This window comes from Moschus berezovskii, chromosome 11, assembly GCF_049115385.1.
Source record: "Moschus berezovskii isolate FMDL1 chromosome 11, NW_MosBer_1.0, whole genome shotgun sequence".
NCBI classification, from domain to species: Eukaryota; Metazoa; Chordata; class Mammalia; order Artiodactyla; family Moschidae; genus Moschus; species Moschus berezovskii.
This window is the reverse complement of record NC_142470.1, coordinates 30,026,455-30,039,791: the sequence shown is the minus strand read 5'-3', so window position 1 is coordinate 30,039,791 and position 13,337 is coordinate 30,026,455.

Here is a 13,337-nt window from a genome sequence, read left to right as displayed (position 1 = left end):
GAGGGACTTTGTTATGTTACCATGTCTCTTACACTGAAAGTGTCTGTCCTTGTCTGCTAGTGAAGTGGACTAGGCTTCATTCACTGGATTGTACCTTTTACTGGGGTGGGAAGTGTTGATGTGCCTTCTGATTTTTTTCCACCACTTTCTTCCTCGTTTTTTCTTTCAATCCCTGACTCTAACTAATGTCTTCTCTTTCCAGTTGACCTCACTTTTTCCAGGGAGCAATGCTTTTCCAAGACTGCCAACTTTTGACCACTCATTAGTAACAACATTTTGATCAGTGGACTAGGAAACATCAGTATTATAGCACTTAACCAGTTTCAAAAGTTATATTCTTTATGTGTTTAAGCCCATACACTACACATGCTAAAAATAATGTACTTTTTGTTACACTAGTCAGATTTCAAGAGATTATTTCAGATGCTGATTGCAGCCATGAAATTAAAAGACGCTTGCTCCTTGGAAGGAAAGTTATGACCAACCTTGATAGTATATTAAAAAGCAGAGACATTACTTTGCCAACCAAGGTCCGTCTAGTCAAGGCTATGGTTTTTCCTGTGGTCATGTATGGATGTGAGAGTTGGACTGTGAAGAAAGCTGATCGCCGAAGAATCGATGCTTTTGAACTGTGGTGTTGGAGAAGACTCTTGAGAGTCCCTTATACTGCAAGGAGATCCAACCAGTCCATTCTAAAGGAGATCAATCCTGGATGTTCATTGGAGGGACTGATGCTGAAGCTGAAACTCCAATACTTTGGCCACCTCATGCGACGAGTTGATTCACTGGAAAAGTCTCTGATGCTGGGAAGGGTTGGGGGCGGGAGGAGAAGGGGACGACGGAGAATGAGATGGCTGGATGGCATCACCGACTCTGTGGACATGAGTTTGAGTGAACTCCGGGAGTTGGTGATGGACAGGGAGGCCTGGCGTGCCGTGATTCATGGGGTCGCGGAGAGTCGGACACGACTGAGCGACTGACCTGACCTGACCTGAATATGCTATGACAATCTACCAGCCCTAATAAGAGGTTATAAATAAAATAAGTCCCAAGACTTATTTTCTAAAAGCTTCAAAAACGTAACCCAATGATTGTAATGTCATAGTATGTGTTTTACAGGTTTAGTTATCTACATAGTTACTTACTTCACATAACAACTCTGGAGAAACCAAGATACATATTTCGCTACTAAGCTAAGAAGTCAGAGCTAGAATGTCTCAACCAAGAAAAAACAATTGGTTCTTGCTTCAACAGAATTCAAAATGAACATGAGTTTGCTATGTTATTTGTGTTAGATTCTATAATTATACTGCATTGAAATTTTTTGAAGAATACATTATCTTTCCCTAGTTTGTATCCCAAAATGGGACCATTTTCAAGTGGATCCAGAATAATAGCCTGAAAATTTTTTTCTCCATAAAATCCAATTGATAAATCAATAATTCTATTTAAGTGTTTATACTTCTAACATTCTTGCCTTTCATTAGTCAATTTGCTGATTTTGATCTTTTCTTTGAGTGCCCTATAGATAGAAGCATGCTAGGTATTATTTAACTTTTTTTTCTTTCTATTTTGTAAGAAATGCTTTATATATCAAACATCACTAGTTCTTGGGCATAAGAGATTTTCTTTACTGCCATCATTGCCTGTGTATGTTTGAATTTTTGCCTAACTAATAGACTTGTTATGAAATATATTTCTTTAAATTTCTCTCTGATTATTTTTACAGTAGCATCTGTTCATATGTGTTGTATACATACTTTATTAATTGCCTCTTTAATATTTTACCCATTAATTTGTAGGAATTTATTCCTTAAAACGTTTATTCAAGAAACACATTGAGTGCCTTCTCGGTATAAGGCATCTGTTTTAAGTTATAAGGTTACAGCAGCAAATAAGATGAAGTTCCTATCCTCACAGAGCTCACGTTTTAGTGGAAAAACAGAAAATAATAGGAAGTAGAGGTGAAACCTGAAGTACAGGTACAGGGCATGTGAATTTCCTGGGAACCAACATTGCAGAAAGAGAAAACATTAAGTATAATAATTTGAAATGGGGATGTGCTTAGCCTTTCCCAAGAAAAGCAAGGACTTAGATGGCTGAAGGGCAATGAAAATGGAGCAGTCATTGAAGATGACTTTGGAAAGACAACTGGGAACTGGAGTTGAATAGTGTGAGTCCAGGTTGGACACACAATGATAATGACATTGAGTTTTAAGTGTGTTGAGTGTACTATTTTAAGTGTATTTTATGTTAATTGGTGAGTTAAGAAGGAATGTCTGTTCTGTTTGCATTTTAAAAGACTACCTAGATCCATGGTTTTCAACAGATAGCAATTTTGCCCTCCAGGAGATATTTGGCAATGTCTGGACACATTTTTTAACTGTTTGCAACTAGATGAATGCTAGTGTTATCTTATTAGTAGAGGTGAGGGGTGCTGAGGAGTTAAATTTCTTTTCTCCAAGAAATTTAATTACTGACATCAAAAAGGTAACTTTTAAAACCAACCCAAAATAAATTATAAGAAGATAACAATGGAAAGTAGTAACAAGATTAAAACCTTTGAGAATCTTCTACGTTGCCACAGAGGATAACTTAGGTCAGAGACTAGGGTGCATTCACTGCCACAGGAGCTGATGGAGATAGAAAAGCACCAGATACTGCTCAATGGTGCAGATTTATTCATAAAAGTCACACTGAACTTTTCTTTCACTGAACTCTGAATATTCCTTTGTCTCCTTAAAAAAGAGATGAGAGACCTTTTAAATGGAGAGGTACATATATTTGACCATGGATATAGATATCATTGTTGCTTAGGCTCTCGGTCATGTCTGACTCTGCGACCCCATAGACTGCAGCACACCAGGCTTCCCTGTCCTTCGCTATCTCCCTGAGTTTGCTAAAACTCGTGTCCTTTGAGTTGATGACACCATCCAACCATCTCATCTTCTGTCGCCTCCCTTCGCCTCCTGTCCTCAATCCTTCACAGCATCAGACAGAGTCTTTTCAAATGAGTCAGCTCTTGGGATCAAGGGATCAAACTATTGGAGCTTCGGCTTCAGCATCAGTCCTTCCAATGAAAATTCAGGGTTGATACAGATGTATATCACAAAATAGTGGAATAGAGACTATAACCTCAATAAACACTCTCATTAGAAAGGGGAATGGAATTCCCTGGTTGTCCGGTGGCTAGGACTCCATATGCTCTGTGACAAGGGCCCAGGTTCAATCCTGGTCAGGGAAATAAGATCCCACAAGCTGCTCAGCATGCCCCCACCCCCCAAAAAAGAATGTACTAGATATTTTCCACTGTATAATCATGATTATACAGTGGAAGTGAGAAATAGATTTAAGGGACTAGATCTGATCGACAGAGTGCCTGTTGAACGATGGACGGAGGTTTGTGACATTGTACAGGAGACAGGGACCAAGACCATTCCCATGGAAAAGAAATGCAAAGAAACAAAAATGGCTGTCTGAGGAGGCCTTACAAATAACTGTGAAAAGAAGAGATGTGAAAATCAAAGGAGAAAAGGAAAGATATAAACACCTGAATGCAGAGTTCCAATGAATAGCAAGGAGAGATAAGAAAGCCTTCCTCAGCAATCAATGCAAAGAAATAGAGGAAAATAGCAAAATAAGAAAGACAAGAAATCTCTTCAAGAAAATTAGAGATACCAAGGGAACATTTCATGCAAAGATGGGCTCGATAAAGGACAGGAATGGTGTGGACCTAACAGAAGCAGAAGATATTAAAAAGAGGTGACAAGAATACACTGAAGAACAGTACAAAAAAGATCTTCATGACCAAGATAATCACGATGGTGTGATCACTCACCTAGAGCCAGACATCTTGGAATGTGAAGTCAAGTGAGTCTTAGAGAGCATCACTACGAACAAAGCTAGTGGAGGTGATGGAATTCCAGTTGAGCTATTTCAAATCCTGAAAGATGATGCTATGAAAGTGCTGCACTAAATATGCCAACAAATTTAGAAAACTCAGCAGTGGCCACAGGACTGGAAAAGGTCAGTCTTCATCCCAATCCCAAAGAAAGGCAATGCCAAAGAATGCTCAAACTACCGCACAATTGCACTCATCTCACACGCTAGTAAAGTCATGCTCAAAATTCTCCAAGCCAGGCTTCAGCAATACATGAACCGTGAACTTCAAGATGTTTAAGCTGGTTTTAGAAAAGGCAGAGGAAGCAGAGATCAAATTGCCAATATCTGCTGGATCATGGAAAAAGCAAGAGAGTTCCAGAAAAACATCTACTTCTGTGTTATTGACTATGCCAAAGCCTTTGACTGTGTGTTTCACAATAAACTGTGGAAAGTTCTGAAACAGATGGGAATACCAGACCACCTGGCCTGCCCCTTGAGAAACCTGTATGCAGGTCAGGAAGCAACAGTTAGAACTGGACATGGAACAACAGACTGATTCCAAATAGGAAAAGGAGTTCATCAAGGTTGTATATTGTCACCCTGCTTATTTAACTTATATGCATAGTACATCATGAGGAATGCTGGGCTGGAAGAAGCACAAGCTGGAATCAAGATTGCTGGGAGAAATATCAATAACCTCAGATATGCAGATGACACCACCCTTATGGCAGAAAGTAAAGAGGAAAGTGAAAAGGCTTGAAGCTCAACATTCAGAAAACAAAGATCATGGCATCTGGTCCCAGCACTTCATGGCAAATAGATGGGAAAACAGAGGAAACAGTGTCAGACTTTATTTTTTTGGGCTCCAAAATCACTGCGGATGCTGATTGCAGCCATGAAATTAAAAGACGCTTACTCCTTGGAAGGAAAGTTATGACCAACCTAGATAGTATATTAAAAAGCAGAGACATTACTTTGCCAACCATGGTCCGTCTAGTCAAGGCTATGGTTTTTCCCTTGGTCATGTATGGATGTGAGAGTTGGACTGTGAAGAAAGCTGATCACTGAAGAGTTGATGCTTTTGAACTGTGGTGTTGGATAAGACTCTGGAGAGTCCCGTGGACTGCAAGGAGTCCATCCTAAAAGAGATCAGTCCTGGGTGTTCACTGGAAGGACTGATGCTAAAGCTGAAACTCCAATACTTTGTCCACCTCATGCGAAGAGTTGACTCACTGGAAAAGACTCTGATGCTGGGAGGGATTGGGGGCGGAAGGAGAAGGGGACGACAGAGAATGAGATGGCTGGATGGCATCACCGACTCGATGGATATGAGTTTGAGTGAACTCCGGGAGTTGGTGATGGACAGGGAGGCCTGGCGTGCTGTGATTCATGGGTTCGTAAAGAGTTGGATACGACTGAGCGACTGAATTGAACTGAACTGAGATATTTTTCCAATATAAAATAAAAAGTTTGAACAAAATAAGAGAGAATGATGGGAGGCTTATAGACATCACCATTCCACAGAAATTCTAAAAATCTCATTGGGCAAATTTGCCAGATAGGATTATATTGAATGTAGGAAACCTTTTTTCTTTTCTTTCTGTTTCTTGCTTAGTCTCCAATTCTGCTTATTGAGAGAGTTTCTTCAGTTTATTTCTTTTTTATACCTCTTGACTCTGATGCTCTGGAACTTTCTTACTTTGCTTTCACCCTCCTGGTCCACTGCTGCAGAGTTCATACAGAATATTCCCTCTTTAATGGTTGAGCAGATTCCATAGCCTGCTTCCTGCCTGTTGAAAACTGAGGGATCAGAGATACTTTCATGGGTTTAGTGGTCTAGGGTTCTTTAGAGCAGGTCAGTAACTGCATTTGTGAATATGGCTTTTTCAAAAAGTTTGTACGTTTTCTACCAATTGATACTAATAATGTACTAAAGCTGTACCTAGTGTTCTTTCTGAGATATACTTCTTTTTTATATTTAATTATAGCTTATTTGAGTTTATTTAATGGACTACCTACACTTAATTGTTGTCTTGGCAATCACAGAGGCTGAAGAAAACAGGCACTTTTCTGCAAGACCATTTCAAGCCTCAGTTTACATTATGTCGATTAGCATCATATTTGCCACATCTAATTATACGTCTATGCACAATATCACAGTGCCATAAAAATATATTCATTCTTCCCAAATAAGTCAAAGATAGAGAATACTTGCTGTAAAGTAATTTAATATACCACATATAACATAAGATTGGTAAACAGGATATCTTCAGGGTTCCAGAGTTGAAAGAAGAGCAGACATCTAGTCACTTGAGAGATTCATTAAATTGAAAGGTGAGCAAGTCCCACATTCAGTGATGTCATAGTGACAGAGATTAATCGTTCTGTAAAGTTTAGAAAGTGCAGTAGGTATAATGGAATGAATGGAGTAATACCAAATTTGGATCAAATAGGCTATGTCACCTTACGAACCAGTCATGAACTAATTTCTACTTAGTGTCTGCCACTTAAAAGCAATAATTATTGTCTAGTTTATATATTATATGCAAAATCTATCTATCTCTATGGATACAGCACTACATATTTAATCATTATTTAAATTTTATAACCCTCTGATTCCTACTTTCAGCACAGACCACACCTGCATTTGCTTTCTCTTCCTTTTAGCTGACAAAGAGAACTAGATTTCAAAGCAATTTTGTTAACCCCAGTACATCTAGTGAAGTGTACAGTTGCAGTGATAAAAGAAAGGAAATAATGTTATAAATTAAAGTCTCACATAATTAGAAATAATTATTTAATGTGATGGTAGATAAAATTGAGTACATTCTGGGCTGTGATTGGGAAATACCTCAAGCACCACTGTGCATGTTCAATCTACATCTACACTGAATATTTATACCAACTTTAATTATCACACTGGAGATTTATAAAGCAGGTTTCAGATTATATTCTTTCTCTAAGGGAAAAAAAAAGATAAATTTGTTAAACTCTGTGATGAAGACAAAACTATAGACCAATTTTCATGCAGAAAGCATAAAATCCTAGTAGAACAACCTGCATAATGCATTTCAAAAATAATCCACTAAGCTTCTGAGTGAAAAAGGGCAACTTGGGCATAGGTCTAAATCGCCACTTCTTGTTTTAAACACATGGTAATGCTATACAAAATTTATAAGCACACATAGCACATTAAAAATGCACATTTGCATTTAATAAAACAGAAAAGTAGAAAGGAAGCAGTTATGAATGGGTGGGGTCTGATGAGGCTGCATTGCCCTAGGGGTTGGAGATTGAATGCCAAAGGAATATCCACATCAGATCCATGGGCAGTAGGAAACTTGAACTCTGGATCCATGTTTATTTCTTATAGTGAAGCAAGAGGTGAACCTCAGAGCCCCAAACCACTAGGAATATCAGTTACAATCAGGAAAATATTCCTTGGTACTGGAGTTATGAAGAATTTTCCTAAGACACTACAGAATCCCTAGTAACTAAAGACTTTTTATAATCTGTTTCAGTGTAAACATTCCTCAGAAATTTAAAAGCAGCAATCAAAAAACTACTGCTAGGATGGTCTTTTACAAGCAAAATTTATTTGCAAGAGATCCCAATGGATTAAGATTGTCCAGAGCATATCTGTGATCAGAATGAGAAAAAAAAAAAGCAATATCAGCAGTAAAATGAAAGCAAAATAAACATGTGTAAATACAGCAAAACAGGATTCTAAATATTCCATGGAGTTAAAGACCAAAGTAAAAATTGTTAGATGTTTGTACTGTTTTTTTTTTAATGTTTAACTTATCCAGATTCAGTAAAATGGAAATTAGAAGCAAACTTATAGCCATAAATGAATCTTAGTATATATGAATATTTGAAAATGAATTATCTAATCATTATACTTAAAACTAGAAGAATTCAACAGAGTAAATTTTAAGAAAGTAAAACAAAAGAAAATGAAATAAGTTTAAAAACTATTGAAATAAATAGGAATAGATATATAGATAAATAAAAAAGATTCGAAGGGTCCTAAAATAAATCCATACACATATCACCAAAAATCGATATCTTAACAAGCATATCATGATAATTAAATGGGGGAAAGAACATTCTCTTCAGCACATAGTGCTGAGAACTAGATATTCCCATATAAGAGACTAGGTTTGGATCACTAACCTACATCATATGTAAAGATTAGCTTAAGAATCAAGGACCTAAATGTAAATAGAGGCAAAGCAGACTTCACATGTTCCAAGATCTCGTCATTGTCCTTTACAATCATGTGGGTGGTTGAATGATTCATGCTGTAAGAACGAGTGATGTCTACTCTCTTTTCGCCTCACTCCACTCTCTCAATTATTTTCACTTTTGTTTCCATCGTTATTGCTTGGCACATCTTAGCAGTACCAGCTACATCACTGCTGCTTTTCTGTTTGCTTCTGGACATACTGGACCTGAAATAAAACGACTGTACTACTTTACTCTTTACAGTCCTGCACAGTGCTGTACACAAAAGCACAGCCACTTGTAGAGGGTGTACACACATGACAATGTATGCCAGACACATGAATTAATTTACACGGTTGAACATGTGAATGCAGGTTTTCATCTTTGAAATTTCACAACTTGAAGGTTCATAAGTAGGGGACTTAATGTATTTAAAATTATGAGAGTGTTTCAAAAAAGATCTATGGATAATTTTGATTAGGTTCCAGCTATATAGCTTTCTTATTTTGTATGGCTATCACTGCAGCTGCAATTAATCACACTAACAGAATGTCATCTCCCTTTGATTACTAAATCCACTCAAATAGAGAGTTCTAACTATTGTAAGTCTTCTCTATGTCTCAACATGAAACTTTTACTTTAGAACTATTATAGGAGAACAGCTCCTCTTCTGTTTGACAAAAAACCTGCAAACTTAATAGGTAGAGAAATATTTGCAAATGGAAATACTGGATAAAATGCACTGCAGAATTATTTTTAGAAGTCCCAGAAAATTCTTCAGCATATGATCAAATTATAGCTGATCCTGAAGTCAGTAGACTTATACTATGTATAATTCAAGAAATAACCAAAGAATTAGCTATGGTCCCAGAATCCCTACAAGCAAAAAATTCCAAGGCTTAGGCTGAATATTTGGAGCAGAGCCCATAAAAGTCCAATTTAATACTTGTAAATTGTTACCTAAATTTTCCCAATGTTTTAAAACTAAAGCCAAGGAAAGTGTCTAGTCAACAGTAACCAGAAAAAATTTTGAGAAATATACTAGAAAAAATATCACTATACCTTTGTACCAGTACTTGTAATATGCTAATCTAATAAAAAAATTATCTAATTTTCAAGGCTATAGATTTGTCATAGATATGCAAAGCAATGAACAAATACCTTTCTTTTTTGCCTAACCTGAATGATACACTTGGATCAATCTGCAGCCAAATTCTTTACTATAGTATATTTATATTTGACTTTCTTTAAGACCTCTATAGATAAGCATATCCAAATAACTTCCCTGTTTTCACTTGGGAAAAAGTCAAGAGTTTACCTAAAAAGTAATGCTTTAAGTTTACAATTTAAGAAATTCTATCCTTTTTCTCCAGAATCTTATACCAAACTCATAGATGTTCTGCTGCAAAATACAGATGACCACTTATGTTCCATTGGTCTGGACAATTTAGCACTAACTCTACCTACTCACTGATTCTGACCATTGAATTTCTCAAAAATTAAAAAAAAAAAGCTCTGATATTTTCAAACAACCTTCATTATCTCAGTCTTCATCTATCATTAAAGGGAGGACATTAATCGAAAGATACATCCCATATTATTCAAAATTATTCAAGATGAGCAAACTATATATTGTAAAAGTTAGTACCAAACATGTCTGAACCAGCAAGGCTTTTTTTTTTTTTTTTTAAACAAAGTGAATATCTGAGAACTGATCCAATGGAGCCCAGAAGTTAAAATACCACCACTGACCTCAGAATAACTTTTCAACATCCACTTAAACTAGCTCCCTGATTATAAACCTTATTTTTTGTAAGTAAATGAAAAGTTAGCTGTTACTTTGGGCATATTTACTTAACAACATGGCACACACTAAAGACCCACTGTCCATTAGTGGCCTATCCCTAGTTCTAATAGCTAAGGTTCGACCTTCTTTAAGTTTCTTGAAAATGCTCTTCTATTTTTGCTATGCTATATATCCTTGTAAAATCATGAACCTTCAATGATAAAGAAAAGATCTTCAGTGCCTCAAACCAAAATAGTGATATGTCTTCTATAATTAAAAAAAAAAAATCAGATGGTGTCCTAATTGCAAATGTTGAATCAGTCCTGAATACCCAGAATAAATTCTACATGGTCATAGTGTGTAATTATTTATGAATTTTTGGATATGACTTGCAGATATTTTGTTGAGAGTATTTGCATGCATGTTCATGAGAGATATTGACCTATAGTTTTTCTTTCCTGTAACATCTTTATCTAGTTTTACAGTGATGCTGCCCTCATAGAATGTATATTAATGTTCTCTCTGTTACTGTATTCTTGAAAAGATTGTGGAGAACTGGGATCATTTATTCTTAAAGTGCTTGTAGAATTCATGACTGAAACTAACTGGGCCTGGCATTTTAATGGAGAAGGTTATTTTTAGTTGATCCAATTTATTTAATAAGTATATGCCTGTTTACATTATCCATCTTTGCTTCTGTGACTTTTGATAGTTTGCATCTTTCAAGGAATTGGTTCATTTTATCTAGGTTATTAAATTTGAAGGCAAAGAGTTGTTCAAAGTATTCCATTATTATCATTTTAAAGTCCATGGCATGAGTCTTGCTGTCTCCTCTTTCCTTTCTGATATTGGTAATTTGTCTTCTCTCTTTTTTTTCTTGCTTAGCTTGGCTAGAGTTTCATCATTATACTGATTATTTTTTTAAAAAAGCAACTGATTTTGTTGAAAGTCAATGTCATCTATAATATCAAAAACCTAAGGAAAAAATGTCACATGTTCATATTACCATATGAGGGGCGAAAGGGTGGGAGGGGATGATAAAACCTAATATTCATTTATGATAACACTACTGACAACTAATAAAAAAGAAGAAAAAGAAATGCTCAGGTATAAGTCTAACAAAATATATACAAGATTACATGCTGCAATGCTCTAAAGAAAGACATTAAATAAGATTTAAATAAATGGAGATGCAGTCCATGTTCATGGATTCAAAGACTTAATATTGTTAGAATGTCATTTCTTCCCAGCCTGATCTATAGATTTAATACAATCACAATAAAAAATTCTGGCAAGTATCAATTAACTGAACTTGAAGTATATATGGAAAGGTAAAAGATGCAGAATAGCCAGTAAGAGAAAGGGACAACAATGTTACATGACACACTACCAGATTCCAAGAATGGAATCTTTATAATGGAAATAATAGTCAGAAGAGTGTGGTAGTGGGTAAAGAATAGATACACAGATCAATGAAACAGTATAGCTAACTTAGAAATATACTGAAACAAATATATAGTGACTGGTCTTTAGAATAGGATCAAAAGAAATTCCATGAAGAAAGGACAATCTTTTCAACAAGCGGTGCTGGAATGATTAGATGTCCATATGAAAATAACAATGAAACAAAACAAAAAATCTTCTCTTAGTCATGATGCCTTTTTCAAAAATAAACTAAAAATGGATCATAGACCTAATGATGAAGTGCAAAACTATAAAATTTATAAAAGAAATGAGAAATGTACATAAATTTGAATTTGACAGTGATTTTCAGGTAGAACATCAAAAGCATAATTTGTTTTTAAAATCAGGGTTTGACTTTATTATAAATTTAAAAAGAAAAAAAAATGTTTTGCAAAAGACACGGATGAGAAAATGAAAGACAAGCCACAGACTTGGAGAAAATATTTCTGAAACACATTCTGATAAAGGACTTGTGTCTAAAACATACAATGAGCTCTTAAAACAACAAGAAAATAAACAACTTAGGTAAACAATGAGTCAAATATCCAGATACTTTCCAAAAAGATACATAAATATTACATAAGTATATGAAAAGATACTCAGTACAGTTTCTCATTATGGAGTTCAAAATGAAATAACAGTGAGATCCCACTACACATTTATCAAAATGACTAAAACACACACACAAGCCTTCACATAAACAACAAAAAAACCTGACAATAGCAATTATTGGCAAGGGTAGGTGGCTCTGATGGTAAAGAATCTACCTACAATATGGAAGACCTGGGTTTGATCCCCAGGTTGGGAAGATTCCCTGAAGGAAGGCATGGCAACCCACTCCAGTATTCTTGCCTAGAGAATCCCCATGGACAGAGGAGCCTGGGAGGTTACATACCGTCCACGGGGTTGCAAAGAGGCGGACAGGACTGAGTGACTAAGCGTAGCACTCATTGCTTCCTCGGAGAAGGCAATGGCGCCCCACTCCAGTACTCTTGCCTGGAAAATCCCATGGATGGAGGAGCCTGGTGGGCTGCAGTCCATGGGGTCGCTAAGAGTGGGCACGACTGAGTGACTTCACTTTCACTTTTCACTTTCCTGCATTGGAGAAGGAAATGGCAACTCACTCTAGTGTTCTTGCCTGGAGAATCCCAGGGACTGGGGAGCCTCGTGGGCTTCCTCTATGGGGTCGCAGAGTCGGACACGACTGAAATGACTTGGCGGCAGCAGCAGTAGCATTGCTTCCTGGTGGGAATGTAAAACAAAATAAGAAAGCCTCTTTGGAAGACAGTTTGACAGTTTCTAACAAAGGGAAATGTTTTAACATGTGATTCAATAATACTGATATTTGGCTTTATCCATATGAGTTGAAAGCTTGTGTCCACACAAAAACCTGTGTAAAAATGTTTATTGCCATTTATTCATAACCCCCATCCACCACAAACTGGAAGCAATCCAGGTGCTCTGCAATGAGTGAATGGATAAATCAACTGACGTATGTCTAGTTAATGAAATATTCTGTTTTAAAAAAGAAATGAGCTACTGAGTCATGAAAAACAGGGATGAATCTTAATTCCTAAATTCATGTTGCTAAGTGAAGTAACCAGTTTTTCAAAGATAGATATGGCATTCTGGAAATGGGAAGACTAAAATGCTGGTAGATGTCAGTGATTTTAGTACTTTAGGGTTCAAGGAGAAGGCTGAATTGCTGAAATGCAGGAGATTATTTTAGGGCAATGACATAGTATTCTGTGTGATACTTTAATGTTAAATATATGTCACTATGTATTTAACAACTTATAGAACTCTACAGTAGAAAGAGTGAAACTTAGTGCATGTAAACTGAAAAGGAAATATATTTCTGTAGTCAGGCAGGTGATCCTAAAATGAAATGCTGAATGTACAAATCTACATTACGCATTTATAAAAGAACCTCACTGGAGAGGGTAGAGGGAATAAGCATTGGCCTAAGTAACTTCAT